Source organism: Sarcophilus harrisii, chromosome 3 (assembly GCF_902635505.1).
Source record: "Sarcophilus harrisii chromosome 3, mSarHar1.11, whole genome shotgun sequence".
NCBI classification, from domain to species: domain Eukaryota; kingdom Metazoa; phylum Chordata; class Mammalia; order Dasyuromorphia; family Dasyuridae; genus Sarcophilus; species Sarcophilus harrisii.
The window spans coordinates 594,126,512-594,138,042 of NC_045428.1; positions in this window are offsets into that span (position 1 = coordinate 594,126,512).

Below are 11,531 nucleotides of genomic sequence, written 5' to 3' on the forward strand. Positions count from 1 at the left end.
AGAGTAATCACCCAGAGGGATGTTCAGAAGACACTCTGGAAACATTTTCTATATTTTCCCTCTACTTTAACCTAGTGTCCAAGTTTTTTTCCTAAATGACACAGACTGCCTTGGACTACACCAGTGTTGTTAGTATAGAAACAACAGGTCTCTCTCAGAGAATCACAGAAACCACCCTGGTTAAGGATCAATAGGTTCAGGGCACTGTGGTTCTGGAGAACCTTTTATACCAGGTAATTGATCTGCCTCTCGAGCTGAGAAATAGTGTTCTAGGTAGCCCAGGTTGAGATCCATCTTTGTACTTTGCTCATGATAACTCATTTCACTGTGGTTGAGGGTCTTAGTGCCAATTGTGCTGGAGGCCAACAGACCCAACCCTAAAAAGATGGGGATGAAAGTTTGGACAGCCCACTGTTTCAGCCCATGAGCCGGGGCCCTTTATGGGGAAGAACTCCCATGTTTCTTGCCCAGGGAGTAGCGAGAATCTTGGAAGGACAGAGACACAAAGTGTCGGTGGAACAGAAAGGCCTGAGCCAACCTCCATTTAGTGAGATCATCAAGGCAGGCCAGACAAGCTCCCCCAGGGGATAAAAAGTACAGGGACCCAGATGAAAGGGTAGCCAGAGGCCTCATGGAGTTGCAGACTCCTAAAGAGAGGAGCTCGGTAAAGGGGATGACACTAGGCAGGTACAGGAACCTGGATATCCCATAGGATCAGGCTGGGCCGATCAGGGAACAGGAGTCAGGAGTAGAAGAGCCAGGAACTCTTCAGGGAGGGTTAGTCCTACATAATAGGGGAGCTGGGCCTCCATGAAAGGACAACAGTTAGGCCCAAGGTCTAGTCTGGACGTATTTAGAGTATGGTGAATAGGTGAGAGCAAGTTAAGCAAATGTGGTTGGAGGGGAAGAGGGTAGTAAAATTGAGGGGTTCCACATAAAAAAAAGGGTATAGGGACCAACAGAGGCAGCCAGAGGGGCAGGGAGTGCTAGTCCAGACAGGAGCTTATGGGCAGTTAGGATAGTCTAGGGGCTTCTTTAGAGATACTTAGGAGAACTCCTAGGTCTCAGCTATGGGAAGTAGTGTCAGGATTGTCAAGTCTGAGGTTCAACATGTCAGGGGTCCTCCTAAAGGGGTTAGTAGGAATTTTGACAGTTATGTAAAGAGAACTGCAGGAGCCAACCTCACAGTTTATGAAGGACTGCTATTTTATGGTAGTAAGAACTGATCAGCAATAATTGATGGGCTCTTTTCTGGGGATCCCAGAGACCCAGGCCATAAGAAGTGGAAGCACAACTTAGAGTCCCTAATATTGGAACGGGGTGAGGTAGATAGCATCCCCTGTAAAGAAGGTGAGACAAAGGTAGTTACCCTTATTTGTTTGCATGGCACTTGCATTGGAGATAGAGCTGCACCCACCACTATTAAAGGATTGGGTTTGAGAAAAAAGGGAGCAAAGATCCAAGTGGAAGAAGCAACCATCTGAGAGACCCTGTTGTCAGTTCTACTTGCTTTCCTCTGCCCAGAAGGTCCAAAGTGTTTGGTCTCCATTCTTTGTAGTCCAAGCATTCTTTCCTTTAGGAGTGTGGGGACTGGATAGAGTCAAAAGGTACAATACTCAGAAAAAAATGAGAAAGCCTTTATTTGAGGGGATTGGGTGTAGATTCTGCCATTTGCTGGATTTGTTGAGTTTCACTTGTCTGTGGTGTAGCCACATAGAGATGGTGTCCACTTTAATTACAGTTGGTGTGGTCAGGATAACAGTATGGGGTCACTTCCAAGTGGGCACAAACCTCAAAGATGTGAATTTTTTGACAAGGACTGTGTCCCTGGGTTGAAAGAAGTAGACAGAATAAGATGGGGGAACAGGTAAGCATCATGGACAATTTTCTAGAGTTTGCTTCCTGTCTCTTGCAATTCTTGTAAGAACTTAGTCAAGGAAAAGTTAATAGTAGTTTTGGCCCCTTCAAGGGTATGGGATTCTGCTAAGAGAGAGGACTGAGGCTACCTCGACCTGTGATGCACAATAAGTTTTCTGCCACATTGCAGAAATGCCCTTGTTGACCAAGGATCATTGATTTGTGATCCTGGTAATGAGTATAACCTGAGGGTCACAGCCAGTGGCTACATAAACAGGATTGCCTGAACAGGGCCTCTCACCTATGAGCAAGCTGCTGAATTGCTGGATTGGCTCTCCTCCCATTGGTAGATGCCATGCATATGCAATGCCCCCCAACTGGATCTCTGAATGGTGATTGGGGATTGCCTACTGTCCATGTTCTGATCACGCTTGCAAAAATGTATATCAACAAGGCTGCACAGCATAATAAACTGGAGCTCTTTCCACACCCTTTGAGTCTCCTACCTCATTCATCTCACCTCTGAGATCAAAGGGCTCATATGCCATGAGCTCTTAAAAGAGGGCTGCAACAACTGGCTCCTAGGGAACAGGGACAGGAACCTAGAAGGGTGCCAGAGTGACCACTTCATGATCAAGCACTGCTACATGGTCAAGACAACCTCTATGAGGACTCCAGAGGGAGAGCCTGCCAAACTGCACTGTTTCCAGACCAGGCAGAGTGCGGCAGAGATGGTTAAGTAACCTAATGGGGTAGAAAATAGTCATCCAACTCCCTTCAGACAGGGAAGCATATGTCAGGACATATATAAAATATGTAAAAGAGCAGGGGTGCACAATTCAATTAGGAGACATTAGGAAATTCTTGGACATTGCTTACAAAGTTTTCCATGGTTACCTGAGGAGGGCAATTATAATTGTGATAGATGGATTGTTTTTGGTGAACAGCCATTTGGTGAATACCCAGGAAAAATGGAAAATAATCTCATTATACAAAGTCTGAAATCAGAACCAGAACAAGTCAAGAAATTTACAGTCAGAGCACAGACAGGCCCATTTCTTAGCAATAGATGTCCCTCTCCTGAGCCTGAGCAAGATGATTTTGAATGGCCTCATCTCCCTCCACCATCTTCATCTCCACCTTATTCTTGTGACTATCCAGACCTACAGCCTTTCAAAGACTCTCCTAATATAAAAAATGAAATAAGAATCGAAGGAAAGCAGGATGAGAAATATAAAGCAAAGACCTCAACAACTTAGCAGACAAAAAGCAATTATATTCTTTATCTTCACTTCATAAAATTTTGCAGCTGGCTAGAGGTCAAGGAAAAGACATGGAGGGGTGGGAAGAATTATATCCTATTATAGAGTGACCCTTTTAACCCAGGGCAGGGAAGACACAGACATGAGCCACTTCCGCTTAAAGTTCTAATCCAGATTAAGGACTCAGTTCATAAGTATGGGCACATAGCACCTTTTGTTATGTTACAACTTGAAACAATATCATGGGAAATTTTGTGCTCCAATGATTGGAAAGCATTTGCATGGGCAGTGTTGACTCCAGGCCAAGCAGTGTTCTGGATGACAGAATTTTTAGAACAGACTTGGTTGACTGCCACTCAGGTTGCTCCAGGAGCAACCATGATGTTATACTTTGAGCAACTTAGTGGTACTGGGACCCCAAAACCAACCTGTGGAAAGACAGTTCAAGTAGGGACAGATATAAATCAGGAATGGAGGAACAGATAGTCAGCTTTAGACGCCAAGGGACATTCACAGTAACAAAATTCAAGAGCAATGATTTTTACTGCTGTTTGTGCTCTCATGCTGTTTGTGAAGTGCCCATTCAACAGTATCAAAGCGGAAAACAATTAAAAGTCCTTGTTACAAATCCTTCACTACCCTGATAATCATTAGCTATCCCATCCTACAAATAAATAAGGAAGTGCCTGTGTCTGTAACTATAACACTGACAATATTTTTTTTTATTAAATAACTTTTTATTGACAGAACCTATGCCAGGGTAATTTTTTACAACATTATCCCTTGCACTCACTTCTGTTCCGATTTTTCCCCTCCCTCCCTCGGCCCTCTCCCCAAAGATGGCAAGCAGTCCTATAAATGTTAGATAGATTACGGTAGATCTTGGATACAACATATGTGTGCAGAACCGAACAGTTTTCTTGTTGCTCAGGGAGAATTGGATTTAGAAGGTATAAATAACCTGGGAAGAAGAACAAAAATGCAAGCAGTTTACATTCATTTCCTAGTGTTCTTTCTTTGGGTGTAGCTGCTTCTGTCCATCCTTGATCAATTGAAACTAAGTTAGATCTTGTCTTTGTTGAAAAAATCCACTTCCATCAGAATACATTCTCATACAGTATCGCTGTTGAGGTATATAATGATTTCTTGGTTCTGCTCATTTCGTTCAGCATCAGTTCATGTAAGTCTCGCCAATCCTCTCTGTATTCGTCCTGCTGGTCATTTCTTACAGAACAATAATATTCCATAACATTCATATACCACAATTTACTCAACCATTCTCCAATTGATGGGCATCCATTCATTTTCTAGCTTCTGGCCACTACAAACAGGGCTGCCACAAACATTTTGGCACATACAGGTCCCTTTCCCTTTTTTAGTATCTCTTTGGGGTATAAGCCCAGTAGAGACACTGCTGGATCAAAGGGTATGCACAGTTTGATAACTTTTTGAGCATAGTTCCAAATTGCTCTCCAGAATGGCTGGATGTATTCACAATTCCACCAACAATGTATCAGTGTCCCTGTTTTCCCACATACCCTCCAACATTCTGCATTATCTTTCCCTGTCATTCTGGCCAATCTGACAGGTGTATAGTGGTATCTCAGACTTGTCTTAATTTGCATTTCTCTGATCAATAGTGATTTGTAACACTGACAATATTGAAACATATCTTTTTTTTCTTTTCTTTTTTATTTAATAGCCTTTTATTTACAGGATATATGCATGGGTAACTTTACAGCATTAACAATTGCCAAACCTCTTGTTCCAATTTTTCACCTCTTACCCCCCATCCCCTCCCCCAGATGGCAGGATGACCGGTAGATGTTAAATACATTAAAATATAAATTAGATACACAATAAGTATACATGACCAAAACGTTATTTTGCTGTACAAAAAGAATCAGACTCTGAAATATTGTACAATTAGCTTGTGAAGGAAATCAAAAATGCAGGTGGGCATAAATATAGGGATTGGGAATTCAATGTAATGGTTTTTAGTCATCTCCCAGAGTTCTTTCTCTGGGAGTAGCTGGTTCGGTTCATTACTGCTCCATTGGAAATGATTTGGTTGATCTTGTTGCTGAGGATGGCCTGGTCCATCAGAACTGGTCATCATATAGTATTGTTGTTGAAGTATATAATGATCTCCTGGTCCTGCTCATTTCACTCAGCATCAGTTCGTGTAAGTCTCTCCAGGCCTTTCTGAAATCATCCTGTTGGTCATTTCTTACAGAACAGTAATATTCCATAATATTCATATACCACAATTTATTCAGCCATTCTCCAAATGATGGACATCCATTCAGTTTCCAGTTTCTAGCCACTACAAAAAGGGCTGCCACAAACATTCGTGCACATACAGGTCCCTTTCCCTTCTTTATAATCTCTTTGGGATATAAGCCCAGTAGTAACACTGCTGGATCAAAGGGTATGCACAGTTTGATAACTTTTTGAGCATAGTTCCAAACTACTCTCCAGAATGGTTGGATTCGTTCATAACTCCACCAACAATGCATCAATGTCCCAGTTTTCCCGCATCCCCTCCAACAATCATCATTATTTTTTCCTGTCACCTTAGCCAATCTGACAAGTGTGTAGTGGTATCTTAGAGTTGTCTTAATTTGCATTTCTCTGATTAATAATGACTTGGAGCATCTTTTCATAAGACTAGAAATAGTGAAACATATCTTAATAAGAGACAATGTATAGTTCAAATAATAGTCATTCCATATGAATTTAGTTAAAACAGAAGATAATAATTTCGAATTAGCCCCACAGATGGGTCCAAATTCAGAAGCCATTGTATATACATATTTTACAAAGGCTATCACACTCACTAGGCTGATACTGACCCTTACTTCAAACCAACAGTTTCAAGGATTGGAGCTGAAAGGACTGTGGTGGCTGTTTCTCAATGGCCTCCTTGGCAGAGGTAGGAGGTAGTAAGGAGGCTTTGATGTCCACTGAACTGGTAAATTGGCAAAAAGGTGGAAAGACAGGAACCTTTTTTCTTTAATAATAGATGACTTAAATATAATCTTATGGGGTAGGAATATATTACATCAATTGGGGATGAAAATTACCACAGATTTTTAGGGGGGGGTGGTCATTGCTGTTGTGGCTTTCATCACTTCCAAAATGACTTGGACTACCAATACACAGGCATGGGTGGAGCAATGAATGGACCCTGTCCAAAGAGAAAACAGCCCTCTATGTCAATTAGCAACTCTATATCAATTAGTACAAGAACAATTAGAATTAGGACATATTGAGTATATAGGGCAGGAACTCTGAAAAGGTATGCTTAAGACAGTATGATTGATGAGATAATGATTTTCTAGCTAAGTATTTACTTAGTGTGATGCTTAATGAGATGTAATGATGTAATGCTCTACAGCTGGCACATGTTCAGTATGGTGTAGTGACATAATTGTACTAAAATATTTAAGGACTGAGGGAGGGACACAGAGATATCTCAGCCACAGCTCTCGCCCACAGCTCTCAGTCAGAGACACAAAAGAAGACACCAGATTCCAGACTCCATCTTTGGCCAACCATGTGGCCCTCTTGTCACCTTCACTCCTCCATTAAGACCAAAGTCTCGGGCTGATCCTGAGATCCCCCAGAGAGCTAGTCTAGACATTACAATTGAGGAAACAAATAGCCCCTGGAACTCCCCTGTATTTGTTATAAAGAAAAAATCTGGTAAATGGAGTGTTGACAGATTTAAGACAAGTAAACTCAGCTTTGAAAGACATGTGTTCTTTATAAGCAGGTTTGCCATCCCCAAATATGATCCGCAGGGAATGGCCCTTATGGATAATAGATATTAAAGATTGCTTTTACTCTATCCCTCTTCACCCTTAGGACAGAGATAAATTTGCTTTCTCCGTATCAACATGTAATTTTCAAAGACCTGTAGGGCTGGGGATCAACCCCAGAGGTGGTAGGCTAAATGATAAATGACCAATGAATGTTACAAATATGGGAAAAATATGGATTCATATTACAGTTGACACTTATTCAGGCTTTATTTCTGTATCCTCCCAATGAGGAAAAGCTGCTTCAATGTAATAAATCACCCATTTCACTGTTTTGACTCTACTGGCATCCCACACACCATTAAGACTGATAAAGGACCCTCATATAACTCAAAAATATTAAAGCAGTTGTTACAGGAATTCTCCATACATCACATTTTTGGGATTCCTTACAACACTCAGGACAGGCCATTTGTAGAAAGGACTGGACCTCCAGGCTCAATGACAATGGGAATGCAGATAAAACTGCTAAAAAACATCAAACACTGGTTTGACATCTCTTTCATGGTAGTTAAAATTAGAATCACGGATTGCTCTGTGTGTTGTTATGCTGCTATTGTTTTGGGAAAAGCACTCCCTGTTGTACCAAGAAAAAAAGCAAGTGAGACACAAAAACCCAGAGACGCTTACAATTACAGAGTTGAGGGAACCAGATCCTAGCTGAATGTGCTTGCATTATACATGCATGAAATATATTTATTTATTATATATAATATATATATATACATTATATATAATTGTGTATATACTGCAATATATGTCCATGCTCGCTTGAATACTTCCAGTGAAGATTCACTTCATGAAATGATGCAATCCAAATTGGAGAGCTAATTGTTGGAAAGTTCACACTGAACTCAAATCACAGGAACTTTCTAAAATTTTGTGCATAGTTTTCTCTTCTGGGTCCAAAAAGAACCAGCCTGGTTTTCTCTGCCCCAAGACAATCCTTCAGATATTTGCAGATTGTGACCATGCTCTCCAGAAAGCTTTCTTCAGTTATTTCAATAATTCACTTTGATGACATAATTTCACATCCCCTCCCATCCTGGTCACATCCACTGGAGAAGATCTCGCTCTTTCTTTAAGATGTGGAGCCCATGATTGGACACAGAACTCCACGAGGATATGGTCAGAGCTGAAGTCATCCATAACCTCCCTACCACCTGTGATGTCCTCACAGGTAGATGAGATCCTCCATGAAGCCATGGAGTTGGTCCAGGGACCTAGATGGTTACTGCAGACAGCAAAGCTGAGCTCAGAAGGATCTAACAACATGGAAAGGCTCAGATCATGGTTGGAGAAAGTGTTGTGTGAGGATCAGGGAGCTAAATCAGAGGTGCTTAGCATAAGTATAATGGGATATCCTAGTCACAGCAATACTCAGACTGTTTGATAAGAAACACAAGAGAGGACTGGAAATCTCTATCAGTGGAGGGATTTTCACACTAAGGAAGTTATGCATCCATAAAGTATTGAAAGACCACATTCAGCAGGATGATTTCAGAGAGGCCTGAAGAGATTTACATGAACTGATGCTGAGGGAAATGAGCCTCATTTCCAGGAGATCATTATACGTGGCAACAGCAAGATTACATGATGATCAGTTCTGATGGACATGACTCTCTTCAACAATGAAATGATTCAGGTCAGTTCCAAAGGTCTTGTGATGAAGAAAGCCATCTGCAAACAGAAAGAGAACTGTAGGAACTGAGTGTACATCACAACATAACATTTTCACTCTTTTTGTTGTTGTTTGCTTGCATTTTGTTTTCTTTCTCATTTTCCCCCTTTTGATCTTATTTTTCTTGTGCAGCATGATAATTGTGGAAATATGTATAGAAGAATTGCATATATTTAGCATATATTGGATTACTCGGTGTCTAGAGTAGGGGAGGGTGGAAAGGAAGGGAAAAACATTTGTAATACAACATTTTGCAAGAATGAATATTGAAAATTATCTACATGTATGTTTTGAAAATAAACAGCTTTAATTAAAAAAAGAAAGAAGATCAGATTTATTATTACAGCTGCCCCATCACAAAACAATGAGAATTTATTAAGGACTTTCTCCATCCCAAAATACATTGTTTTAGGACCACAATTTTACACATGACTGACAGCCTCTTTGTCATCCAATCCAATAGGAAACCTTTCCTAGGAGGGCAGCTTCTCTGGGACTCCAGGTTGTGAAATTTTATGAAACACTGTTGAGGTTATGAGGTAGAGTAAGACTCTTCCCGTACCAGGTCACTAGAATGATGAATGATCAGGTGACAGGGTGAGACCCCTCAAATATATTGGAAATATGGGGCCCTGCCTGCCACAAGTCATCCCAAAAGAATTTATAAGCATAGACCTATAAATGAAAGGGTAAAGATTTTATTACACAGTTAAGAACAGGCTAAATCCATGATCATCTTTAGCAAGGAAAAGGATTTTAGCCATTAACAAGAGGAAACACAAGTTCCCTAGTGGAACTCACAATCAACCAGAAGGAAGACACTATTAAAGGAAAGATGCCAAGAGTTGGAATTAAGCTACTGACTGATGAACTAAAATGAATAGAGAAGTTTAGCAGACTAATCATTAACTGGTGGGCTAAACCTAAAAGGGATTTAGCACCCTAAAAAGAGTTAGCCAAGATCTATAGTAGGAGCAAATCTATGATAGGGGAAATATAATCTTGGGGTTTTGACATAACTTGTTTTTCTAGTTTGGTGTAGTAAAGTTGAAATTTTTAAAGATCTTCACTTTGGGTGAGACTGTAGCTAAAGTCCACAATGCAATGATCTTGTGATTTGACCTTATCTTTGGAGGCAGAAGGGATATGATTATATCTGGCCCCGTGACACACATTTCCTCTTCCTGTCCCCCAGACTTCACAGATCCACAGCCCTTGGCTTAATGGACTGACGCTTCCTATCTGGTCCCGACTCCGTTCCTGTGTGAGCAGGAGCTAGTTACTCACCCACTCCTCTTCCACACTGGGAAATCTGGGCTGATCTTGCAGACTCACAAGATTGTCATTATTGTCTTTAGCAAAATGGGTTTTTTTATGAGTCTTTCTTCCCTTCTTATACTACAAGCTACAAAGGAAGTAATGGTAAAGATTCTGGCCTCCATACCCTAGGATAGAGTTCCTACAATGTCTAGTCTTAAGATTTGAGGGAGACTGCCAAATTGGGTCTGTAGCAAGTACTCTTCACCCCTTTCTTGCTTGAAGTCTCCCCTCCTCTCCCTCCTTAATGTTGGTGCCATCCTTCTGAGATGTTTTCTAATTTGTCCTCAACTGGTCTTACTTGTAGAATCCTGTCCATATTGTCACCTCCATTATGAGAAAGGGACTTTTACCTTTCTTTGTTTCCCCATTTCTTAGCACATGGTCTGAAACATAGCAGGTGTTTACACAATAATATTGACCAAGCTAATCAAAGGCCTCTTGAGTTCTTAGACCTCCCTTCTTTCCATCCTTCCCATTCAGCTCCATCCAGAGACATCTTAGATCAAGTTCTTGTGTCATCACCATTCGCTCCTCCCAAAGAATGGCTAATGGTCCTCCTTCATTGTGCTAATTTTTTTTTATTTTATTTGGGGCTATTATTAAAAGTTTTTTCCCCTTTATTTTAAAACTTTTTTTTATTTAAAAAGTGGGCATGGGTGGATTATTTATTTCAACAATTTTGGGGCCCTTTAAAACCAAATTGTTGTTTTCCAAATTTTTTCCCTTCCCCTCCCCACCCTCTTTCCTTTCTATTTAGTTGGCCCCCAAGTAGGGGGTTTCCCCAAAATAACGGGTTAAAATTTTCATGGACTTCCCCACCTTTACAGGGGCAAACCTTCCACTCCAGGAGGAAAAAAAGCAATGGGTGGTATAGTTCTAGGCAAGGATTTTGGATCTTTCCTCTGGGGGAAGGCCTTCTCCTAAGGGGGGGATTTGCGGGGGAGGGTCCTGGGGGCGGAAAAGATGGAAAGGGGGAGGAAGAGGAGAAATCCTAAGTCCCCTCGGGCCTTTGATCCCCAGAAGAAGGTCCACTGAGGAAGACCTCGTCTTCCAGAAGGAGGAGATGACCCAGAGGTCTAAAGGCACTTCTGTCTGCCTTACCTGTCGGGGCCACACTTAAACCCAGAGGATTTAAAAGAAACAGGGGGTACACAGACGGATCCCTGGAGGCCTTGGGAACCTCAGGCAGGGGGGTCGCCCCGGAGGCTCCTGATCCGGGGAACCCAGCCGCTGGGAGGGAGGGGGGGAGGGGGAAGAAGGGAGAAGGGAAAGGGGAAGCCCGGCTCGGGTTTTCCAAGGACAGAAAGAGGCTTGAAGGAGCTTTCTTCCAAGAAGGGAGGAAACCCAAAACCCATCCATCCCATCCGACACTAGGGTTTCACCTGGGGGGCACCCAAGGGGAAGGGGTTTAAGCAGAGGAGAAAGGGTTGGAAGCTCCAAGTTCGGCGGGTCACCAGATCCAGGTTAGACTCTTGCGGGGCGGGAACCAACCTTTTCCTGCCAATGAGTTTGGGGCCAAAGGGGAGAAAATGCCAGGGGTTTAGTGAAAAGGGCCCTTCCGGGTTTGAAAGCCAGGGATCGGAGTTC